The sequence below is a fragment of the Ambystoma mexicanum genome, chromosome 7p (genome assembly GCF_040938575.1).
Source record: "Ambystoma mexicanum isolate Mex_15411 chromosome 7p, UKY_AmexF1_1, whole genome shotgun sequence".
Taxonomy (NCBI): domain Eukaryota; kingdom Metazoa; phylum Chordata; class Amphibia; order Caudata; family Ambystomatidae; genus Ambystoma; species Ambystoma mexicanum.
In genome coordinates this window covers 306784380-306811470 of record NC_090939.1, presented here as the reverse complement: position 1 = coordinate 306811470, position 27091 = coordinate 306784380, and positions in this window count along the sequence as shown.

Sequence of the window (27091 nt, the reverse complement as noted above, 5' to 3'; positions counted from 1 at the left end):
TTTGATCTATAAGGACCATTGGTATAATTAGGTGCGAGGTCTGAGTGTCCTTCTTCATGCTCGGCAAGTGGACCTCTACGCTTGTCAGGCGTGGTTGTTTCCCGGCTCTGATTCCATATTGACTTTGTTGGCGACTCCTACCACCTTCTTAGGTGGTTTCACTGGGCAATCCCGTAAAAAATGCCCTGAGGTTCCACAATACAAACACAATTGTAACTGCCGCCTCTTGTCCCTTTCTTTTTGAGTCAAAGGTCCTTTAGCCCCCCCAATTTGCATGGGTTCAGACACATCAGTTCCTTTGGGGGTGACATTGTCCTTAGGTTTTACCAATACTCGATTCTCAAATCTAGCCCGATCAGCCTTCCAATTCTGAACTGGACAACCAGGTCTATGTATTCAGCACAATCTTGAGGTGGGTTCACTACTTGCGCCAAAACGTCTTTTAGTTCACCTCGTAGCCCACGATGAAATAGCGTAATCTGCTTGACCTCTGGCCATCGGGTTTCTACACCAACCTATTGAAGGTTGCAATGTAGGTCAGCAGATCCTGGTTTCCCTGACACAAGGACAAAAGTTCGTTATCCAAAGCCTGGCCTTGGGAATGTTGGGCAAATAGTCTTTCCATGCTTAGGTGAAAACCCTGAAAATCCCGAAGAAGAGGGTCATCCTGGTTGACTAGTGGAATTGACAAATCGGCTGCACTGCCGCTGAGATACGATAGTACAAAGGCTACCTTTGCTTGATCATTCGGAAAGGCTTCAAGTCTACATAAAAAATGCAGGCGGCACTGGTTCATAAACACGGCAAACCTTCTGGGGTCCCCCGCAAAGCATTCTGGCAGTGCTAAAGGAACTGTCCCTGGTAAAATTACTTGCACTGGATTAATTGATTGAGCTTGGGAAGAAGCTCCCCCGAGTCCAGGTAAAGGTGTATGCCCAGCTTGAGCTTGAAGTAATTGCCTGGCGAGATCATCCGTACATTCTTTTGCCACAATCAGTTCTCTCCTGAGAGCATTAGTCTCTTGATGGGTGGAATGCACTTCAGCCCTTAGTTCTCCCAGTAGTTGGGCTAATTGGTCAGTCTCTGAGGTCTCCATAATGCCCGGGTGGAGATTTGTAGTATGGCTTTGCGTTCTGTCACGCTCACCTGGATTCCACAGGGGCGTCGAACGAAGCTGGACTGCTGCTGTCTCCACCAGTGTGCCTGTTATCTAGACTCTGTTAAAATCATGTCAGTCTTTTAATCTCAAAGCCTTTCTGAAATCCCACCCAGAAAAGCTGTTTATGAACCTCCATGACCTGCTTGCCCCTGCAAATGTTGCCCAATAACCTCCATGCTCGCCATGCTTCTCCTCGAACATTTCGGACAAACTGTCCACGCTTTTACCTCTCCTTATCATTTCAATGCTTCACCACCCTCCATGTGTACCTTTTCTCCCCTATCAAATGTATCTCCTACCTTGCTAATGAGCTGGCCCACTACCCACTACTCAGAAAAACCATCATGTAATCGTATTGGCACTTTTTCATCCCAAACATTCAATGAGCTTGCACATGTTACCGGATCTCACTCTTTTCTGCTTTTCATCCTCTCCCTATCAGATATCATTTTCATGCCTGCCACAAGTTGTAGTCATACCCATCTTAAACAAAACTACTAAGGATGCTTACTATACACATTTTTTTAGATTACATCTCCATTCGGCTGCGCCATTCCAATATCCTCAAACATGTTGTCTTTAAACACATGGAAAGCGAACCACGTGCAGTCTATTTCACTCTGCAACTGCCTTGAATATGAGTTCTGCAGCAGACACTACTTGGAGACAATTCTCACTCAGGTTTCTAACCTTCTGACTACAGCTCACCCAGCACAACTCTCATCTACCCTCAATCTACTGTCCCTGTCACTCCATCCATGAGGATCATCTTTCCCTCCTCCAAACTGTTTCCTGCCCTAGGCTGCAAGAACACCACACTGAAATTGGTGACCGCATATGTTTCTGATCTATGCTTCACAACTCTTGGTACTCCCTCACCATCTTCACTCCATTCCTAGTCAGCATTGACAAGGATCAGTCATGGGCCCACCCTTGCTTACTCTGCACCACAGCGTTCTTGGCCAATTACCTCATTGTTCTCCAATCCGCCAATGCCAACCCCACTCTCCCATGCACTTTCTCCTTTCCTACAGACTGCCTCCTGCCATGAGCCATGACTCACAAACCTGGGTTCCACTTTGCTAGAAGACACAAACGGCATATTGTAATGACTGCCACAGCAGCAAAGAACAGCATTCTAGATACAGTCGTATCTCAAACCTTGTTCTCATTAGGATAAAGAATTGCTTTAGCATACATATAGGTCACCCTCTTTACTCTTTCCCTCTCAAAACACCTCAACTTTTCCGTATTGATCCTCTACAATCCACAGGTTTCTGCTTCTGCTTCAAATCTGTCCATGCCTTAGCCACCACTACATGAATGGATCACGTTCTTGCTACTTCCAGGCTCAGGCTCTCTATAGTTCTAAACAACCTCTATGTCCCACGTTCCTCCTGCACTGACTACCACTTACGCTCCTTTAACTTCCTGGACCCTGAAACTGGAAAACTGGTCTGACCAACACAAAGGCAGTCCAGTCAGTGGTGTTATTTAAGACCAGGCTAATGCTCCACATGCTAACCTATAAAGGTGTGCCTTCGACCCAAGCTCCTGCTCCCCTCTCAAATTGTCCTGCTCCACCCAAACATGATGGAAATATGTAACGATGGAACTAGTGACAACATGCTGAATGTACATTATTTTTATATATGTCTCTAATGTTGAGATTTATCAATTTTCTATGTCTGCACACCTTATCGCTGTAACACCTGGCCTGTCACTACCCACATATTTTCTGTAACCCTGGAAAGGCGCACGGCAATGGGACTGTCTCTGATGACTGTTTGTTCTGTGTACAGTGTTTCTGGTCAAAACGTAACCCCATAAATTAAATACATAAAAATACACATATATTAGTATGCCCCATTAGGCTGATTTTAAGGACCACAATGCTATGCAGTCCGGACCACAGTTCAGGAGGGTTCACATTAAAGGCTTTGCAGACTTCCAGAAGGGAGAGTGGTCACGTTGATTTTAGGGATGCATACATTCTTCCAAATCTTTCCCATCCCTGTACAATCAGTTGTCCCTCTGTCAGTGTAAATACTTAGAAATCAGTTCTATGGCAATTTTAGAAAGCACGTTCACCTATTCTGATATTTCATTGAAACAAATGGTTTCTCATAGTACTATGTTTGGTGTGAAAGGAAGTTTTGCATTTTCTTCTCATTTGCTGGACAAATAAAATAAACCATGATGCGGGTATTGAGCCCCCAAACTGTTAAATCTTTGTAGTGTGCAAAATGCCAAACACATTTTCAAATGACTATCACTAAAAGAACCATATGCAAATCTTTCTTAAACATATACATTGTGGGTATCTTGATGACCTTGCTCGATATTCCACTTTTCAGTGCCAAAAAAGTCAGCTCAAGAGAAGATATTTGGAAGTTCATTGCCAAAGAAGTTACCATGACTAATTGTCATCTAATACACTTATGGAAAGAGATTAAGTTATGGCCAAGTCGGAGTTACTAATGGCAGCTCAATGTTACTCCTGGCCACTCCTTAGTGACCAGGTCCCAATCTGTTCTATCACTTGGCCTAAAGAATATGCAAGGAGCTTCCCTATCACCTTAACACGGTTCCCTTTCTTGTTGCGGTGTAGCCCCTTTGATGTGCTGATGCTACAGCGCATCCATGGGACTCTTTCTCTGTGTATAATGCATCAGATGTGGTCTCTAGTTGCTATTCACGTTTCTTTTGTCTATTTGCATTTTCCAATTGTGAAGAGGCATGGGATCTGCGAGGGCGAGGTATGTTCCTGACAGAAATGTGTCTGCAATGAAAATAACACAGACAATAGGCTTTAATAGTTTGTTGATTTTGCATCCAATATATCTGAATACTGCTTATTTCAGTAATTTCTTCTCGGCAGTAGTGATTATGTAATATTTGACAATGTACCAGCTTCTTTTCTTCTTTTGACAGCTTTAGCTATGATTTCATCACTTCTCAAAGAAGTAGACACATAAACCATAGAAGCAGACACATACTCCAACGGATTATATATTTCATGCTTTAGCTCAAGGAAATACATTGATAAAATGTGTGCAGAACAAGAAATGACCTTTTGCAACAGTGCCAGATGAGTGCATTTAATGACATATGGTGGATCTCTATGTGGGAGCCATTCCGTTTTGATCTAAAAACGAATGAACTAATTTGAGAAAGTTCCTGTAATATTTGAAATTGCCAGAAATCAAGGACTACAGACAAGCAATAGAGTTATTTGTTTAAATATGTATCATCCTATTAAACATGAATAGTCTGAATCAGATACGATTTATTATTTAGTACACACAGTAGATTAAGATGTGCCTTATAGAAACATGTATCTTTGTAACATGTTCACAGTGATTTAACACCTTTGAACAGCGATTTTAGTTGTTAAATATAATTATTTAACTGTTCAAGGATATACATTGTCAACTTAAATTGCTGTGTTTCAACTCCTCTTACTCTTAATAAAAGGATTGAAATGTGCAAGTTAGAAAATAAATAAATAAATAAATATACATACATACATACATACATACATAAATGAATTATACAAGGTGAAATAGGGAGACCGATGATCGTATGATCCTTGCAGATGATATAAACGCAATTTCATGGTGGATTGCCTACAGTGTAATTATTTTGAAGACTTTAATCTCGGTTGGGGAACCCTGGTATATGTACCAAGCTAGTAGCTGCATCCTCTGAATTATGGAACAGGTTTCTGCTCTCAGCATCACTTACCATTTCTGGGCAGCAACTGTGAGAGTTCTCTGTGATAACCCATTCAGAAATTTCTAATAGCAATGTTGATTAGACTGTATTTAATCGGAACATTTGGCAAATCATTACGATTTCTAAGATAATTACTTTCGGAGAAAAAAAACTGATCATGATATGATTTCAGTACAGTCTGTATTTGTGGAAACCTGGCAGGTTAGAGGTCTATGAATAAATAGAGACTTGATAAATTAGCAGGGACAAATATGGCAAGGAAACTACCCTGGAATAGTTATACAATTCTAGATTCTTTGACATGCATTTATCAGAATCCTGTAATTGATCACGACTTAATTCTCAATCCTCACCTGTAAACCCTTCTGGGTTTTGACAAGAATGTTCTTCTAAATGGCAAACAGAAAAAGAGAGAGCTGATCAGACAGCAAGTGGAGACAAATGAAAGCAAAATTGAATCCATTATCAAAGCATGTACACATTTTCAAGAGTATATCACTGACCCTGCACTTCATGCACTTCAATAAGTAACCGAAAACGTTGCTCTTCAAAAAACAAGACACTGACAGAAAGGAACAAGCTGTTGACACTGACACTCTCCTCTGTACCCAACTATACGACCATTGTATCTACTATATGATCTGTCCTCTACATGTACACTATTGCACTGGATTCTAGCTAAATCTATCCTATATAAATCACCCTCATCTATGCAAACATACATACATATAAACATACACACATGCATGAATTCATACATACAATGATCTGTGCTCAATGGCAATGCTTCAAACTGAAAAAAGAAAAGACACAGATTATGCCATATTAGTACCCGGCGCACAGCAAATTCAATGAAAGCTTCTCTCCTATTGGAACTTTTCCAAGCCTTACCTTGTGATAAGCCCGATCACGTTGCGCCGTACACCTGGTGCCGGTCTCCAGTCTGCCATGGAAAAAGAAAAGTGACTACATGTAGTCCCTTCTCCCTGTTCCAAAGTGGGCATTTTCTTTTGTATACTTTTTATTTCATGTGTTCTAATGGCCGCCATGGAATGGGAGAAGGGACTACGTGTAGTCCCTTCTCCCGTTTCATGGTGGCCATTTTCTTTGTTTACCATGGCCCCCACGGAATGGGAAAATTAACTATGTTTCCTAGCCCGCGGCAGCCATTCCTTTTTCGGCTTTGAAATGCGACTCATCTCGCAACTGAAAAAACCCACAATTAGTGCCCCAGTCTAACGGGCCAGGGTAGTAATGGCAATAATCCCGAGCTGGGGGGCATTACTGCGTCAGGTAACTATGGGCCCCGGGGCATTACCTGAACCTGATGCGGTAATGGCCCCCCTGGCTCAGGGTTTATTGCCTTAATAAAGTGTGGTGAGATAAACACTCTTGTATTTTTTAGAGGAAATCTGTAACAGATGGCTGCAGCTCTATTCCGACTTTTACAATAAATGAAACCGCATGGTGTGAGTACTGTCATTTAAATATGAAGCACATAAAGGGGGTAGTACTCACCTGGAACTAGGAGGCAACAAGAGAGGCATTTTAGCCCTATTAATAGCTACACTGAGCAATGTGTTTGTAGCAATTGACTTACAAAAAGCAAAGACATCTCTAGGGGCAATGCAATCCCAGATGATTTGTAGGAAGTGGAAAGGCACCAGGGATCTTAGAAAATAGTGAACTCTATCAAATCACCACTGTAGTGCTTTCAAAGTGCCAAGTCTCCTCTGAGTGTTGGTCTATTGTGGCACTGCCCTGGTCATCCATACTGTAGTCTCTGGAAGGACAGGGGTTAAGCACAGGGAATTTGAAAATAATGCTATTCTGGAAGAGAGATAAGGGTATACATGCGATCAATAGAACACACTATGGGGTTACAACAGAAATGCAACGGTTTCTTGCACATGTCCCTAAAACGGGAACAGATTGTTTTTTTTTAGATTTAGCCTATAGAAGGTAAATTGTCTCCTTCCAATCAGAAATCCAACCATTATAACCATGGGCAAATCCTGGTTATTTCTACATGATCACATCTGAGACCTGTAAGGAATTTGCATATTTTTATTAATTTGGGATTTCTGCTTTCACTTCATAAATCCACATTGAACTGTAAAGGGAGTATACAGAATTTATGGTCTAAATGTGTATGATCATATTGTGCCAAATCATTCCCTTTTGAGGTCTGAACCTGAAACCATCACCTCTCAAGGAACAGCCCTTTCTGTTTGATATCTGGACTACCTTCAACCTTAACGTATAGAAGGTAAATGGCCTGAAGGTATTCCCAAATCGTATAATTTCGTTTTGACACTTGAAATTAAAGAAATATTTTCAAAAACAAAGGGTCTTGTTGAAAATCTACCGGCAGAATATATTGGGTTATAAAAGGAGAATAATGACTATTACAGAATTAATTTTACACATCAGAAGGTGTTAGTATATAAGAAGAATAGACAAAAATTGTCGAACTTAATTCATAGACACCTAAACATATATGGAAAAGGACAGCTATGTTTTGTGATTGGGATTTATACAACACTCCACTATCCTTTGCATCATCTCTTCACACTATGGGGTCTGCAAGACAGGCGAGTGGGTTTTATCAGGGGCAGATGGACTATGAGAAGTAGATTAACTGCTTTGCTGGAATGTGCAGATCTGAAGAAGCCTGGCTCGGCATGCGGGTATGTTTAGGTGATTTTATTCAAGGGCTCTTAAGGTAGCTGTATCCAGAAGAGACCCTTGTGTCCCACCGCGTGAACATAGGTTGGTTGGGACTGTGTTACACAAGTTGATGGGAGGGATGAAAAATGTTGTTACTGTTGGTGGGTTTTTTTTTTTTGGAAGGAGGTGTTCAATTGCTATGTGTGAGTACCTCAGTCAATGCCCAAAGAAAATTGTGGAAAGTAGGAACCAAAACCGTTTGCGGCACAGGGTGTCAAGCCACAAAAGGGGCTAGGGGTATTGTAGCCAATATAACAGTCAACACATCCTAGTGAGTGGACACTTTTGACATAATTAAAGTGGGGGACCATTTAGGAGCCAAATTACATTTTAGGGAACACTTAGGAGAATAATGTCACTGAGGGAACACTGTGGGGCAAATTATAGTTGCTGAGGAACATAGCAGAATAATTACAGCAGGGAATTACCTTGACACAGAATACATTGGGGAACACCAACGAGTACATTATGGTGTGGGGACACCTAAGGAAAACATTGCCGTCATGGAACACCCAACAGTACAATTACAACAGGAAACAGCTTGGGTTTATGAGGAATGAAAGCATAAAAGATGTATTTTCACAGGAAGCATAAACATATACCAAGCTATTTCTGGATTCATTGATTAAAAAAAAAAATATATATATATATATATATTTTTTTTTTTTTTAATCAATGAATCCAGAAATAGCTTAGTATATGTTTATGCTTTTTTTATATATATATATATATATATATATATATATATATATATATATATATATATATATATATATATATATATATATATATAATAGCACCCTGCCCAAGATGTTTAAATTAAATGTGAATTACATCTTGTTCAAAATAATGTTGTGCTCCAATTGAAAAATCTATTTCACATGTGAGGGCAAATTCATGTCAGCTATTTTTCAAGAACATGCTTATGAAAGCAACAGAGTCACTAACAGGCATAATTTAGCTATGCAAATTATGGGTATCATAGAAACGAATAGCCTGTTTTTTGGAATGTTACATTATTTTATGATATGTTATCAAATATTTATACTGCTACCATCACCACCATAGTGGTTTTAGGGTGCTTGACCTTGTCCGAAAGGTGGCATTTGGTGACCCCACCAGGGTATCACCAGCCCTTAGTCTGTGTAACAGAAGGGAAGGGCTGGGAAGGAATTGATAAGGAAAGAGAAAGTAGGTAATAGAATTAACAGAATTAGAGAGGACAAACTAGTGGATGAGTGGAAGTAGATAAGGTTGTCGAAATAGACATCCATGCTTCTCAAATGAGATGGGTTATTGGTAAGCATGAGTGAAGGGCTCAGCTCATTTTAGAACTGTTTAGAGCAGAGCCTTATTGTGTTGGAAATATCTAGGCTACACTAAGAGTGGTACTAGATGTTACTAGATGTAGTTTGTTGATGACTGTGTGATGCACTTGAGTGGTGCTGAACTGGGCCCTAACATAAAAACAAAGAAGTGGACTTATTCGGGATAAGCAGTTATCACATTTAAAGATATCACAATCATATTCCTAAACTCAAGTTACAGTTATTTTGCTGGTGATGTGATCCAAAATATGGACGGCCGTGCTTCTGGCATGCATTTAAATTCCTTCGCATTTTGTGAAAAAACATGTTGTGATATGAAAGGTCTCTGGATTGAGAGTCATGATAATATTTAGTAAACAATGAAGTGGAAATGCTCCACCAACATGATTTGCAGTACTTACTTATCGGCCACGTTCTGCAAATCATCTTTAAAATGTACCATAACATTCAGCACAAAACCGATCAGTGTAAAGGACACAAGGCTGCCATTACTGGTGACTGGTTTGTAGGGAACCAATACTTTCCATGATGGTGTACTGTCCAGTCAACAGCAGGCTGCCCAACATCACAGAGAGTTCATGTTCCTCACCCACTTGGCAGCCTCACCTGGCAGGAGTAGTTTATTTGTGAAGTCAACATGGACGCCGAGCTGCTCAACTTAAATCATGAGGATACAGTTACGGGATTCAAAAACGTGAGCCCTCCCAACACCCTAAAATTGCAATGTTATTTTGTACTGGCCATGGTGTTGTTTCTTTGGGGACTCACACTCGGTAGTCCCTTTTTCTGGTTTCTTTCATGTTAGTGGAGTGAGGTGTTATATTTCTGTCGCCACTCAATTGCTGTGTCTGCCTTTGTGCCCCATCATATTGTTTTGCGGGGTTGTCCTGTTGCTTTACACGGTGAGATCACTGTGTCCAAGGCACAATGTTTGCCTCATATGGTAGACTGTTAATGTGTCCTGAATGGTCTAGTAAAGCAATGAGGCAACGCATGTCTAGGTGGAGGTATCAGAGCAGTAATGTAGCACAGCAGCAAAGTTTAGTGGGGCAGTAGCATTTGCTGACTCCTCCCCGGAATCCTTTACATGCTCTTGTCTCACGTCCATCTCAGCAGAATACAACTTCCCCTCAGATCCTACACAACACACAGAGACCTGCCACCCCATTTCATCCTACTCCCTTTTCACACCCAACACTGCCACCTCAATTGACGTTTGCATGTTCAATGGCTCCTTTGCATCCTGGGACACAATCTCCTGTCCCTCTGTGGCTGAGGCATCAAAATAAATGATATTGGCAATGCCCTCAGCCTCAGCAACGGTGCCATCGGATATGTCAAGAAGCCCAGTCACGCGCCCCTCTGTGGAGTTTGATATCATGAAGAGTGCCTGGGGTCTATGGCACCTTCTGGAGATCTTACAAAGAGACAAAAAGTGGTTGTTCCTAAAAAAAGTTTTAGGAACTCCCATCCCCTGCATACTATTATCTGTAGAGCAGATCAGTAATTTGATGAGGTAATCAAGAATTCATATAAACAGTTTGATACTATTTTTTAACAATCAATAATTCAAATTGTAGGATAGTGTAGAGAATTACCCACCTCACGTTCATCTCCTTTGACAATTTGTACATTGTTGATGAACTATGTCAGCTGACCTAGTTCATCAATAATGTACAAATTGTCAAAGGTGTGTGTTTATTTCAAATGAAATACATCTATTGTTATCTTCAAAATGATAGAAGCAAAATGACACTTTCTACACATGGAAGTACAAAAACAGATGTACCTTTTCTATTTTTTTCTAGAGATTTGTGGAATTGTGATATTGCCCCTGAAGAAGAGTGTAAACTGAAAATGCGTTGGGCCTTACATTGTACAATAAATTACTATGATTGTTTTGATTTAAAAATTGTGAGATGGGTAATTCTTTACACTATCCTACAAATTGAATTATTGATTGTTAAAAAATAGTATCAAACTGTTTATATGAATTCTTGATTACCTCATCAAATTACTGATCTGTTCTACAGATAATAGATAGTGTGCAGGGGATGGGAGTTCCTAAAACTTTTATTTTAAGAACACCCACTTTTTGTCGCTTTGTATATCCAACCTAGATGCCAAGGTTGAGTTTTTCTCCCCCGCACCTCAAATACCCTTCAAACATCCCCTGAAACTTTGAAGGTTCCACTCATGTACTTCCCCAATCTCTATCTAATATAGGTGGGCCCTGGTGTTTTATTTTCCTTCTTACCTTCTGGAGATCTTGTCACTGGTACTTGGAAGCTGCTCCTGCTCTGATGTAGGCCCCTATTCTGCTGCTCTTGATACTGCAAAAGATGATAAAAACCATCATCTCTCTAAGAACGTGTCTTCAAGTGTCTGTACAGAACTGTGACATGTGGACATGGAGACATTATCAAAATTAACACATACAGAATGTTGTGAATACAAATGTAGGTCTCACAAAGATTACTTCTGAGACAGTTGTACTGAGAAAAGCCACATCTTCATAGTAACATTGTGTGTCCTTTCCCTTTTCGATACCTTCCAGGGGCTTGGATTTGGATACAAGCCATCAAGTGAAGAACCTGAACATTAAGTGCTGGGTTCACATTCTCCAGGTGTATGTAATGGTGTTGCTCAATTGTGGGCACGGGAATGGACCTCAACAATGTGTCCTGCCTCAATGGCAACCTGTGTTTTCTTCTGACTTTGGATCTTAATGCCATACCAGAACTTCTTAATGTTCTCAGAGTTATGCACTGGAACTTACTTCATCTTAATGTCAGCTGTAATGTGCTCCCAGATCATTATATGTGTTTTTGAACCAAGCTGCATTTCAGTGCAGAAGAGGTGCATGTAGTTACTCGGGAGCTGTTCACCCATGATGACTCCTTCAGTAGCAGAGACGTTAACAGCCCTAAGCCACATCACCATGGCTGGGTGAGATGATGTGGCTGCCATTCTGCAATGGTGGCTGGTAGGGGTGATAGTGGGAACTGAGCATATCTGGACAGTGGAGCTGTGATAGACAGATGGAGGTGATGAGGCAGATGAGGTGGCCAAGGGCAGTTTATTGAGGGGTATCAGGAGATGACAGGTTATGATGGTCACTCCAGGGCAGTGCCAGTGTTGTCCCACTCAAGACAGACAACCAAGCAGCAGGAGGTGTGTTGCAGAGAGTGTACGAAGGGTATAATTATAATTATAATTACAGTGAAAGGAAAGGCAGGATGCGTTTGCACACATGTGGCAAGAGTGGGCATGTTACAAGACAGCAGGGCTTGAAAATGAACTTCAACTGTAAGATGAGTGAGGCATACACATTGCATGATGCATTGTTTCTCATAGTCTCACATGTGCACTTTACCCACACTCGTCTGAAATAAACATTTGTCAAATATCTGGGTTATGTTTATGTGGAACACTCTGAGCCTGCATACATGTGAATCTTTCTGTGAACACGTCGGCATCTCTAATCAGGAAGGGAATCATCAAGAGTTAGAAGGGATAGACGCAGAAAGAAAAGGGGCCACCTATGAAGGAAAAGTTCAAAGATGAGGAGTGTGTGATCCCGAAAGAGTTTGAGGGGGAATGTCATGTTGACCTCTTTACTGAGGATAGCAGCCAGAACGTGAAGAGCTGTAATCTAATCAATAGCTTTGGAGTGCAACATCATACGCACAAGGATGCATATGAGTGCATGACAGATCTGACTCATAGAACCAAGGAGAAGTTGGAGAGTTGGTTGGTGTGGGAGGGATTGACACCTAGGTGCCCACATTCGGGTGAGTTACATGACTGAAGGATCACTTTGCAGAAGATCTTTTTCAGGTTTTGTGCACATGTACAGTGCCCGGCTGAATGTGTGGCTTTTGTATTTGATGGGCGTTGTTGTCTGTGCATGGCAGGGAATGGACACTACTTTCATGTGTGTAAGGTGAAATGTGCAATGTTGACCTCTTCAGAACTCTCATATCTGGTACTTCAACAATAGCCCAGAGTTGGTTGTTTATGTTTCATGCATGGGTACAGCCCATCTCACCCATTGAAGAAAGCTCATGAGTATTCACATTACAGCACTATCCGTTATGAGCCATGTAAGATGACTGTCTTTTCTTGACCTGTGAATGTTCAGATTTAATACCAGTAAAACCACTACTCTGAGTGCTACTCTTCTCAGTCGTTACATTATAGCTACACAACACAAAATATCAGATGGGGAATAACACAAATAAAAAAAGCTAACACCCTCATACTGAGCAACCAAGTCATCCTTTCAGGGAAAAAAAGTAAAACAAATAGTCATGGACACACGACTAAACTTCCACACCAAATCACTTTCTTGTAATGTCAGAGGATGCCAATGTGTCCAGACAAAAGATGTCTCCCACCAGGACTGTGACAGATTGTCATTCCGGAGAGGGTGTAGAAGCCCAGTTTTTTTTAAAAATGATTAAAATTAATAAAATCACACTGGTAATTCCATCTTGCAACGAGTAATCTGATAATCAACTCCTCCTTTAATAAGCTCCACACCAAAATAATAATATTCATCTCTGCCCTGCTCAATCAGTATCCTGAACTGCAGCACCTGCTCTCCAGTGGCACAAAGCAGATGCAGGGGTCATATATGCTCATCAGACAGCTGCAGTGACAGCCAGGTCATTGCAGCTCCGAAGCTACATAATGTAAATTCACCCTTATTCCCATACCACATAATTATGAGAGCTACTATCATGGTGTAGTCCAATTAACATCAAATTGATATCACACATGTGTAAGACCTGTGGGCCCAGTTCACCAATGGAAAGGTTAGGTGTATTTAACACAGCCAGGGCTTTCTCTGCTGTTCCCAGCAAGACTGTAGTCCTGGGGGTTGCCTCTCTTCGACCCATTGTGCAGTAGAGTAACACCTTGCCCCAGTGAGACAGCCCCTGAGCAGGAAGCTGTCTTGGGAACAGGAATCAAAGGACATACCCTTCTCAAAAGGAATTGCCTCATACCAGGGTGTTGCATACCAAAAGAGCATTCATGCTTTGGACAATGGAGAGGGGCAGGGCTAGTTCATATAGAGAGATCCACACAGTTGGGGAAAGATTCCACCATCTTTTTCCTCTCTGTCTCTTTCTGTCCCCTTCACTTCGTACAGCACAAATCACTTTGATTGGGGTATCAGAACACGAAGATTATATGGGTCAAAGCCAGGGATTAAACCCTTACAGCAGTCTTGCTGCTGCCCAAACATTTTTAGGACGTTGCCTTTAAAATAAGGGGTATCTCCCTCCTTAACTCACTTTGGAACAAACAGGGAAGAATTCATTGGACCTCTGTTGGGAGAGATAACTTCAAAAGTCCTCTGCCAGAGGTGTAGAATGAATGTACTAGGCAGAGGCAAGCTCTGCTCACTAACCCTCACCATGACACATTGGGGGTCGACATCCTGCTGGACCAAGACCTGCTTCTCTGCCAATCACACTGCAACCCAGTACATCACTGCACGTCCCCTTCAGGTGTAGGCTAGCCCTGACATGTTGGCAGCCAGACAATAAGGACAAACATTATCTTTGAGTGCCTTGATTGGACTCACAGAAACTGAAATCTGAGAACCCTATTTTACACTGCCTAAAACTGATCAAACTGCCTTCAAACAGTTTTTGCTGTTTCTGAACCACATGACTCGCTGGCGCTGCCTTTGGCACGCAACGAAGCTTCAAACCAACATGCTTGCAACTTTGAACTAGCTTGACACTGCACTGATCCTTACAAAGCCTGTCACCTGTTCATGTCAAATCAACTACTTGTTGCTGGGCCTCAACTCAAATGGCTGGATTGTCACTCGATGACTCAAACCAGCAGTTACTGAACAATTCAACCGAGCTCAACATCAAACCACTGCTTTGTTGAACCACACACCAGTATAACAGGATCACACCTTTGAACCATCACCAAACAATTTTGACACCAGAGTGTCACTCAGCCACCCTACCCAGTGGTTACCACATGTCTGTAACCAGCTTAAAGAACCGATCAAGGAATACTTCAACATGCACTGCTCTAAACATCCTTCAAACTGTTCTGACCCACTTCATTTGTACCAACTCAATGCAAGCTTGCTGCTTCTGCCAGCTTTACTTGCTGCAACTGAACTTGGTTCAATCCATTCACACAAAAGCTCAAAGTCTGATTTGACTCTGTAAAACCGCCTAAGAACACACAAAATGTACTATTGAGACATAATTGACCCCTCCACTCCGGTCCATCGTTGGACCCTTGAATCAGACAGACAGATAAGGTAACTTGAGGTCACTCGACATGATGTCATGAAGAAATCTAGTGATACATAGTCATCATGAAATGCTGAGTCAAAGCTGTTGTCTCTCCCGTATGAATGTTTCAGCCTCCAGATGTCTGTTAAATGGAGCTGATTCATATAACTGTCCAGTGCACACTTTCCTCTTGCTGTGAATTGAGTTTGAATACCGTTGGATCGATCTCACTATGGGATCCAAAATAATAAAATGATCACTACAGCCTGGATTGTGCCATGCGAGCTCATGAAAAAAGAATTGGAGAGCTGTCAGAATTGGGGACATGAAGGCAGCACAATAGCATGTTGTGTCCTGCAATCTGAACTTAACTGACATTATTCTACCATCTTCGTCTTTTGTGCTTGAAATGACATGGGGGGTCGTTTTTAAGAACACCATAGACAAATCTCTTGCCCTTCTGCTGAATGTAGAGTACAATATCTGGCCACCCAGTTGTGTCTTCTGTGACTATTGGAAACTAATAAAGAAAGACATTTTGGATAAACTTCACATTATTCAATATCCTTTTTGGATCAGTGTTTACAGTATTTCTCATGCATAGTATGTTCAATGTTAGATCCACCATGGATATGCACCATCTATCTGACATGTTAACACATGAAAACATCTGTCCGCTCTCTCATTGTGGAAAATAACTTGGTGTATAAGATCAACACATGCTGACAGATCAAAAGGACAAGTTTATGAGCTCACATGTCATTGGGAATGTTTACAAAATTGGGCAAAGCCAAACCTAGGTTTGGTAGTGTAGGGTATTTTGTGGAGATTTGGGGCCTGACGGTATTTTATTACCGCCGAAAAATAATTTAGCAATAATCTCTCTTTGTATTCAGATTTGGCCATGTGCAACAATAATACAATGGACATGCATTATTTCAGCACCCAGACCTGCTTATTTGGTATACGTGGTTGGTGGTATTTTGGTGAGCATAATTCCCTTGTTTTATTTGTGGCCCCAATGTCCAGAATCCCTTATCTTCGCTTAGATTTTTCGTGTGATCACTAGAGAGACCTCAGACCTGCATTCTAGAGATACCACATTTTCCAGTGATAGTGTTGGTGCGCCACCATGGGCAAACTCACTGACTTATTTACGACAGAGAGCTATATGTGGTAGTCTTGTGGTAATTTCCACTACCTTATATACGGTAGGGAGCTATGTTCAGAGAGTCTCTCTTCCCGTTGGCTCATGTACCTCCAACAAGTTATACTACAGTCACTCACAATTATTCATACTGATTCTGACATACACACATCTGTCTTAAAATGACCATTGCACTGTTTAAAAATCTCCCCACATCATTGGCATTGTAATGGTAAATAGAAAATAAACCACCCGTCTGTTTTCAAATATTTTCTGTATTATAAAAGTTGCACTTAGACATGATCTCATTCTTTACAGAAATAAATAAAATGGTACAGTAAAAGCATTTTCTATGTCACACTGCAAAGAGCGTGGCGGAGAACAAAACTCAAATTGCAACATTGGTATTTGATTAAGACACGCACAGGAATCCTACACTGACTGCATAATTTCGTGCACACACCCGGCTCCCACGCTTAGGTAATTACCTTATCTGAGTGTTCTTCAGTTGTTCTCTTTGTGAATGTGGCTCTCTTGGATTAACTCCAGCAAAAAGGAACGCTTGCCTTCTCAAGCCGGGGTCATTGCCTGGAATTCTCAGCTTTTTCAGATAGGAATGCCTCAGCCAGTGGAAAGGTTTTTCTTTCAGCTCTCCCCAGTCTCGACTGCAGCAGGACACCGGAATTTGCATTCAGTCAGGACCCCACAGCCAGGTCTTCTCCCCAGTAGTGCAGAAAGATGTCTCCCTGTCTTTTTCCCTGATACTGCCCACTAAAACTTTCCTCTCAGCCCTCTTTATGACGTGTCCCAATGAAATCCATCATCTCTCATCCTCCTACTCTTCAACAATAGCTTCGCTTATACATTTGCAATTGTTGCAAATCTGACTTCCTCCTTCCTGCAGTTACTGTGCACAACAACACGGAGAATCAGGCAGAGAAGAGAATAGAAAAATCTGCACACTCATTTAAATGGTTTTCAGAGTATGCCTAATTCTGCAGTAGAGAACACATTTTATTAGTGGGTTATATTAAAATAAGGTTTTATTAGTCAGGTTAATGGTTAATAGGTTAGCTGTTAATTTTCAAATGTGTCTCTAGCAATATAGGCATTTCAGGTGAAAAATAGTGTGCATTTTTAAATGAACACGTGTGCTTTTAACTGTAAAAATAGATTTGCATCTTATATGTTAAAATCGTTTTTTACTGAATAGTCTGTCTTTCCTTGTTAATCTGCTAACCCATATAGCAATGCACCGCACCCTTGTGGTGGTGGTGCTGCAAAAAAAATTGTGCTACTTGTGCAGTATTGCTGTACTGTGTACTGTAACACGCCAAATATCCTTACAGTAGTCAGGTTGGCACCTCGATGGATTGTCAAGTGGCCTCCCTTGCTCACCCATATCTCAGTGAATTTAATCCATGAGAATCTCTGCATGATTTTCAGATCAGGGACATGAAAGCATATCTCAAAGCAAGTTTCTTTTCTCTAACATGGACATTTCTGGAAAAAGGAACTATTAACCTGTGGCACTAATAGTCTGTGTCAAACTCTCTTCCTGGCTACCATGGATCCTAACCAAGGGAAATTTGCTAATTTCCATTCTAGGACTATATTCACAGAGTACTGTAGGTGGGCAGCAAGAAATTGCTGTCTGTATGTGAGGTTTAGGGCAGTTCTCTCACCAACACATCAGGTAAAAACATTAGGTAAAAAAGGAATCCTCACAGCCGCAGGGCCTCATTAAAAGTATGATGGTGCAGGACAAAATTGGCAGTAACAGAATTACTATGAGCATGGCCCCAGAATGGGGGATTTATCTCGAGCATCATGCTGCATGTAAATCGTCCCACTTTCCATTGAAAATCAGCAGAATCACTGTGGTGGTAGTTCTGCCAGCAGTAATTCTGTCAAAAATGCCCCACTGGACTTTATAAAAATGTGCATTCATTCTGTCACAATCTGTAATCTGTCAGTAATTCCACCGAACCAAATGGCGGTAACTGTAATTCAGTTAGGCAGAATTTCAGCAGATTTACTACCAGAATACCCCCCAACTTGTAATGAGGCTCAAAGTCTCGTCCTTTCTGAGCCTAAGCTAGACCTTTCGTACTCCTTACATTGAACAACATGCATGTATGTACATCTCAATATTTGGTTTTGAAGTGGGAGAATGGAAGAACAGGCTCCCGCCAATCCCCTCTCGCACTTGGCCTAGAGGATCACGGCCTAAACACCCGCCACGAGAGGAGTTTGCCTATCTACCAGACGACCAAATACCCTGGTACAGGAACATACGGATGTGCCCACCCACCTGCCCAGCAGCCCGACCTGCCCATGCCGACACCTGCGGCATAGATCAACTCGACTAAACCAACACATCGTTAGAGATGCCATGACGACCTAGCCAACGGTCAGCACACCTGTGCAAAACATACACACCGGACACTCCCACACCAATCCACACGAAGAACATACTCAGTGCTATGACGTAGGCGACGGACACACCCACGGACGTGCATCTTTATTATTTTCCACATAGGCTCTCAAAATGCAGAAACGCAAGACGCATAATGAACTTATCTAAAAAGGCTTGCTCACGCTTCTTCTAAAACCATGTACCATAATGAAGAATATAACGAAGACACGATACTGGGGATAGAGCAATATGATACCGTAACCTAAAGCGCTCTGCATCAAACGGTTCCACCTATGCACCAGGCCCAAGTAGGCCGCAAGCAAAAGCTTCCATGAACATTAAATGAGCAAGAGCTTGGTTGCTGACCCTGCAGAATGAGCCCGGCGAAAGCACACAGCCAAGGGTACAATGTTGCAATCTCGCACACTGCAAGCCGACGTCAAGGTCGCACCTGCAAGATAAACCAGGCACACAGTGGAAAAAACAATATTAATTGTGCAGAATTCTGCTTCAAACACGGTCCCACCTCACGTGACAGAGCCAAACCTGACAGGATGCCAAGGCCAGGGGGAAGGAGACGCCTGAGTCCCACGTTCCAAGACACAGGCAGATACAATTAAAAGACTCAATGGACATCTGCGACAGTGGGAGTAGTCGGCCTTCCAGCATATGAATAAATCCTCACATTGTCTGCACCTACCCATAGTGAAACATTGTTGCAAATGACAGGTACACCGCGAGCTGGGAACAGCGATGATCCCAGACTGGGAGGCTCGCGAGCGGACCAATCAGAACATGGGGCTTTTATCACTGCCGCCATTAGCATTGACCAATCCTCAGGGGTCTTCATGTAACAATTTTCATGTATCAAACTGAAGGGACAACCCAAGTATATCACCTGACTAACCCTCAACCACTAACACCGTTCTCTATATGTATGCTATACTAACCCTACCACTCGAGTAACCAATCCAGAGTGGAGATAGGTTTTTTGCTAAACTTTCTAAGGTGACGCAAGTAGCGCGTCATACTAAGGTAAAAAGGGCCTGCGAGCCCCACGATTGTGTGTGTGTCAGGACGGACGCGTACGATCCTTGACCCATCCCTGCCGTTTGTCTAATAAACAGCAGAATCACCTTGCTTCTTGCGTGTGTCTCATACTCTATCTCTTTTGGGATATACGGGAGGAGTTGGGGCCTCCCTGCCCGGAGGTCTGCGGACGGCCCGGCCGACCCCGGCAGAATTTCCCCCCGACAAGTTGGAGGCACTGCTGAGATCTGTTTAAGATCTGCTTTTTATTTTTATTTTTCCAGGTACTCCCGTTGCGAGGAGGTCTGGCGGCGCGGCCCCCTCTGCCAGTGCCCCCTTCTGAGGACTACAGGAGCATCGCGGAACTGCGAGAAGACCGGACAGCGCAATCCGGATATTGGCCTTCGGGAGCCGGTTGAGAAGTATCCCGCCCGCGGTTGGCGAGTGTCCAGACGTGGTCCAGACGAGGGGAGGTGGCGAGCCGCTTGGAGGGGTGCACGCAGTCGCGCGGCCCCGCATCAAGAGAACTTGGTGAGCATGCCACGCACAACAAGCAATGTGAAATTGTGAGGGAGGGGGGAGGAATTAAATACGGGAGGTGGGAGGTGCTGCACAGGTGCGCGGCGAAGGTTTGACAATTTAGTGTTGGCAATGAAATGAATGGTAGCCGAACGAGTGCGAGAGCAGTCGGCTATGTTACGCGAGAGAGGGGGGCGGAGCACGAAAACATCACGTGCGGCCGCTCATAGACACTGATTGGCCTAGGTCGTGACTACGTGTAAGGGTGTGTGTGTGGTTTCCTACGATTTGGCATTTATTGATCAATGAGTAGATGAGGATCCCTATTGTTCGAGCAAGACACTCGATAGGTAGATGATGTTTCCCTGTTGGCGGTAGCTAGCTAGTTGCCCAATACGGAAGATAATTGGCTGGTTAAGCCCTCCTGTCGAGGGGCGTATCACACGCGAGGCGACGCAGCGTGCGCAGTCCGATTATATTATTGATTACCTTGTTCCAGGCGAGACAGGAAGACAGTGGTGGGGTTAACGGGGGTAGATTGCAAGTGTTTTAAGAACTTATCAGTAGTTTTGAAGAGATCGGTGACGTCACCAGTAGGGCTTTCATAGGATATCCCGAGCACAAGGCATCTTTCTTTCGGAGAGTGGTGGGGAAGAGAATTGTGGTAAGGGAGTGGAAACGGAGATAAACGGTAATGAGTTGATTGGGAGAAGGGGAAACGGGGGACGTGGCTGCGCACGGTGAACGCCGGCCACGGCAAGTGTAGAAGAGGGAGGAGGAGCAAATGAAAATAGGACGGCTATATAAGAACGTCACAAGGGGTACGCAGCTGCAGGGGGCTACGTGCGGCTCGGCCGCAGGGGGCCGTAAGGGTGTTCTGTAAAGGAAGAAAAGAAAGAAAAGAATATACAAATGTAAATACTATATTTTAATAATTTTCCTCAGCGGACTATCGCAAGTCCCCAAACTTACGGGGCCAGGTAAAGGTATAAGGCTGTGTATTGTAAGTGCTAGTAAAGTAATAGCTACCAGATAGAGGAAGGATAACAAGTGGAGCGCTACTATGTCATACGGGGCAGGATCGGGAGTGTGGGGGAACACCCTCACTACCCCACTACAACACATATGTAAAACACTGTCACCCCATAGGGAGAAACTGATCAAATATAGCATAGAATGGACACAGGGGGCGGACAACAAAATGATAACACCATGGCTGCCTAATGGTAGCTTCGATCCATATACCCAACATTCGCTATTAAACCATCTGCATAACACATACAAGGGGAAGAAGTTGACACACCACGTGGAGGTGTTTAACTTATGAAGGATGTTCCAGGGGTCCCGACCAGGACCAAATGGAATGTTCACTGTGGGGGAAACACCGGAAGAAAAAGAGATCAAGGAGGAAGGAGAGAATGGGGAAAAGGAGAGTGAAGGCCCAAAGAACACGGGGAACGGACAAGAGGGAGGAGAAAAGAATAATAACTCAAAAGAAAATGATATAAAAAAGGAACAGGGTGACAATATACCCCTAGCGAAGGTAGTGAAAACAGAGGGAGGGGGGTTGTACCCTTTAAGAGAACTAGGAGAAATAGAAAGAGAACAGTTAAGGGTGGCTGAGGGGTATTCGAACCCGGCATACAGCCCGCCACCATATGCAGCTCATAGGAAGATGCCAGCAGGGGAGGGGAGGACTGGAGAAGAACAAAGTGGAGAAATAGGACATGATGAGTGGGTAGCTGCGCAGATACTATTAAAGTTACGAGGTTCATTAACAGGAGAAGAGAAGGAGGTAGTACGGAAAATGGACGAGGATAATACCAGGGAGAGTGAAATGAAAGGGGAAGAGCTGTTACGACAAAGGGAAGAGATTTTGGAGGAGCGACTAGCAGACTTAAGGAATGAGCAGAACAAACTGATCAAACAGCTCGAGAGGGAGGAAAGAGAGAGAGCAAGGGCAAGGAAGGAAGGTAAGAACGAGTTGGAAAAAATAAGGGAACGAACTGAGGAGCAAAGGAGAGAGGCCGAAAGGGTAAAAGCAGCAGCAGAAAGGGTATCAAGAGCAGTACTACGAGAGAGGAAAAAGGAAGAAGAAGAGAAAGAAAAAGAAATGGAAATGTGGAAGAAGAGATTACTATCAGAAACGACTAGGAAATACGAAGAAGGGAGTGTGATAGAGAGTATATTAGAACGGGAGAGGGTGAGATGGGAAAGGAAGAAAGAGGATGAAAGGATATTGGAGAAGATGAGTAGTGAAGTAATGGAGGAATTAAAAAGGAAAAGGGAGGAAATTGATAGAGAGATGGAGGAGAGAGATGAAGGGGAAAGAGAAGATAGGAGAGGGGAGAGTGAAGTAAGAAGGTATGTATATAGAGACACCGAAGTAGCAACAACGTCAGCGCAAAGGGGAGCGGTTGGTAAAGAAGAAAAGGGAGAACCGGACCTAATAGACTTAAAAACAGTAACGATCAAGGGGAAAAAGACAGAGTGGGGGCCGCCATTTACAATTGATTTTTGTAGTGAGGAAGAAGAAGGAATGGAAAAGGAAGGAAGAAATAGTGAAAGAGAAAGCCTAGATAAACCATACACCACCCGGACCAATATGGACTCACCATGGATCTGTAGGAGAAAGGATGAACTGGAGAGAAGTGAGGAAGAAGAGCAAGGAATAGCGGAAAGACAGGCACATGAACCCACACCGTCACCATCCCACCCTACATGCTCAAACACCTCACGCCCATTACGTACAACCAAACTCGCGCCCTTTACAAACGAATTTACACCCTATGCAGATAGGCTTAGAGACCTCCTTAGACGCAGGCAGGAAGGACGAATACACACGCCCAAACTAAATACAGGAAATGATGAAAGAAGGGGAAAAGGTGGAGAAGAAAGAGTTACGAGCAGGGGAAACACGGACGAAATTGACGATGTAGGAGAGACGGAAGAAGAGGAGGGGTGTGGGGACTCGATTGTATGGAACCCAAGGGGTAACACGAGACACAATGTAATGCCACTTCTGGAGAGGGGAGGGGTTAGACCACAATACGTCCCTTGGAAGCATACAGACAAAGAAAATATAAAGTGCAGGCTCCCATCATTAAGTGGAGGTGCGGGTAAATGGATATATGAAATGGAAAAACACACCGCAGGACAGAAACTGGCAGTGGGAGATGTAAAGGGCCTTCTAATATCCATTTTAGGGGATGCAGCGGATGACATTTGGAAGAGAGCGGGATTCACTGGGGTAACAATAACAAACACATTGCATGATGGGGCACCATTCGCAAACTGCAGACATGCACTATGGCAGGCACTGAGGGTACAGTACCCAGACACATCAGACATAGGAGCAATTACCTCACGCAAGATGCGTGAGAACGAAGATCCTGTTGATTATATCCAGGAAATCCAAGAGAAGTGGCGCATGGAAACTAGAGAACAATGGGACAAAACACCAGCAATATTCTATCATATACTAGTACAAGGGCTCCCAGAAGGAGTTCAAAAACAACTGAAGAAAGTAGTGGGAATGGAAGCAAAAGCACGGCCAGAAATACAACTGACAATAGTGCATCATTGTAGGACATGGCAAGGAAAAATGAAACAAAAGGAAGAAGACAGGAAAACGGAAGAGGCTAAACTAGTACAGAAAAAACTTACTAAATACACAATGGAAGGGGCACTAATAACTACACCTACAACAATGACCCAAAGCCCCACACAAGTAGTGGCTGCACAAGATCCCTCCCAAGTACCATCCTCACAGACTATACCACAACAGGTGCCGCCACTCCAACCATACACGACCAACATGGGAGGAGGATACTCAATGCCAGGAGCTGGGTATTATAATTACAACAGGGGAAGAGGAGGAATAATGAGAGTGAGAAGATATGGATACAACACACAGCAGCAGGTGGGAGGACTTAGAAATTCCTACCCCACCGGGCAACCAGCATACCAGGACAACACAGGAAGCTTTCCATGGCAGAGTAGGGAACCACCGGTGTGTTGGAGTTGTGGATTAGTAGGGCACATGTCACGCACGTGAAGAGTAAGACCAGGAACACCATCATGGAGCGAACAGGGACAACTAAGGCCAACACAGGAACAGCAGGGCATACAGCAACAGCAGACGTTGCAACAGGGAAATGAACAGCAACAACTAGTAACACAACAACAGCCACAGACATATTCACTGCCACAACAACAGGTAGCGATAACACAACAACCCCAAGCACAACAAACACAACTGGGTAGGGTGACGGTCCTGGGACATAAACCTTACACAGGAAATGGTCAATCGTTGTACCCTCAATAGGACAGCCCACAGACGGCCTTGGTGTGTCCCATCCTGTCAGTAACACCTAATAGTGCGGAGGAACCACGCATAGAGGTAACGATAGGTGACAAAAAATTATCATTCCTTATTGACACCGGGGCGACCCGGTCTTGCATAAGGGAAGGTAAATTTAAGATGTCAGGCGAAGCCATGAACACCCAAGGATTCACTGGGGCTAGAGGGTTGGTTCCCTTTACTGATAACATTCCCTTATCAATAGGGGATTATGACATGTCAGTCCCACTTTTATATTCTAGTGCCTCACCAGTAAATATACTGGGGAGAGACATCATGAACAGGTTGAATATGACGATCTCCTTTACGGAGGACGGCATAATTTGCTCTACTCCAGGAATTAACATGCTCACAGCACGACAGATTATGCAAGCATACTGCGGACAGACAGCGATTAGGGCTGAGCCAGTAGACGGTGAACTATTCCAGTACGGGACAGACATGGCATTTGCATGGATGCCAGGGATAGAAGGAAAGATCTGGAGGAGGCCAGCAGCCTATTTGTTCAGACCAGAAACACCAGCAAATGAACCAGAAGGAAAGGTGATTTCAGTGGACATAGAAAGCATTATAGCAACTGCTGATTACATTGCGGTGCATGCCCAGGACAGAGAAGGAAGAGCATGGAGGTCAGTGATAGCACTAGCAGAGGGATGTAGACTCACCCAGGTGTCAGATGAGGAGCTGTTCTCAGAAGAAAAGGAGGAAGGTGAAATGGTGTTTATGATGAGTGTGGAAATATGCGTACAAACAAGTGGCACAGAAAATGGCAATGGCACTTGAGGCACCCACATCCACCCCAGTTCCCTTCTTTAAGGAGGATATGTCAAAAGTACCCACATCATTATGGACTACCAGCCCCTACGACGTGGGGTGCATAAAAAGTATAGGGGGAGTAAGGATAAAATTGAAAAAAGGTGCAGTACTCCCCAGAGTGAAACAGTACCCACTATCAAAAGAGGCAGATGAGGGCATATATGAAACAATAACGGCCCTTATAAATAATGGCATATTGGTCCCCTCAGAATCACCATGTAACACGGCTGTATACCCAGTGCGCAAGGCTAAAGGGGGGTTTTGGCGTTTCATACAGGACCTCAGGCCCTTGAACAACATAGTAGAAGCAGAATACCCCATAGCCGCAAACCCGGCCACAATATTGTGTGGCATTCCAGCAGAAGCATCACGATTTACAGTGATCAACCTTAAAAATGCTTTTTTCTCAATACCATTGCACCCAGACTCACAAGATCTGACAAGCTTTACTTACAGAAACACAAAGTGGAAACACACCAGATTGCCACAAGGGTACTGCGAATCACCCTCAATATTCAACAGAGTAATACAGATGGATTTGGGTAACATTGCAGTAGATAGCACAGTGTTGCAGTATGTCGACGACATAATAATTTGCAGCACAAACGAAAAAACATGCAGAGAGGACTCATTAAAGATGCTGACAATATTGGCTGAAAAAGGGTACAAGGTAGACATGGAAAAGTTACAGTACTGTCAGGAACAGGTACTTTACATTGGTCAGCTGATATCCCAACATGGAAGAAAGATTGCACCACAAAGGGCACAGGCCATTTCAAAAACACCAGTGCCACAAACAGTGAGGGAACTGCAACAATTCCTAGGTTTGTGTAACTACTGTAGAGCATGGGTATTTGATTACAGCTCATACATAGGACCCCTGCTTGAGGCGTTAAAGGAAGCTAACAAAGGGGAGAAAAAGTTGGGGTGGACAATGGAAATGGAAGAGGCTTTTGATGAACTAAAAGATGCGATATCAACTGCTCCGGTACTGGCAAGCCCAGACTATGAGCGACAAATCTTTATATTTTCACATTGCGACTGAGCAGTAATGAAAGCAGTGTTGGCTCAAAAAACAAGCATGGGCTACAAACCAGTTGCATTTTACAGCGGCCACTTAGATCCTGTGATGTTAGGTCATTTCCCTTGCGAACAAGGTCTCGCCGCAGCTGCTTTTGCGGTAGAGAAAGCGTCAGCAATCACCATGGGGTGCCCAACCACGCTATTTGTGGAACATGCACTATTTGCTATATTGAATAAACCTAAGTCCACCCTAACCACGCAGAGGGTATCAGGCTATGAGATCATCTTATCTAGAGCTGAACTATCAATTGTTAGATGTAGCACGGTCAACCCTGCAAGGTTTTTAGCAGAAGTAATTGAGGAAGGAGACTATGCACACGATTGTACACAAATCACTGAAATGTACTCATGTACTAGAAAGGTTGAAGAGAACGCACTAGAGGGTGGTGAGCTACTGTTCATTGATGGGTCATCAACAATTGACCAAAGGGATGGAATAAGGAGGACTGGGGCAGCGGTGGTAAAAATGATGGAGGTACCGGTGT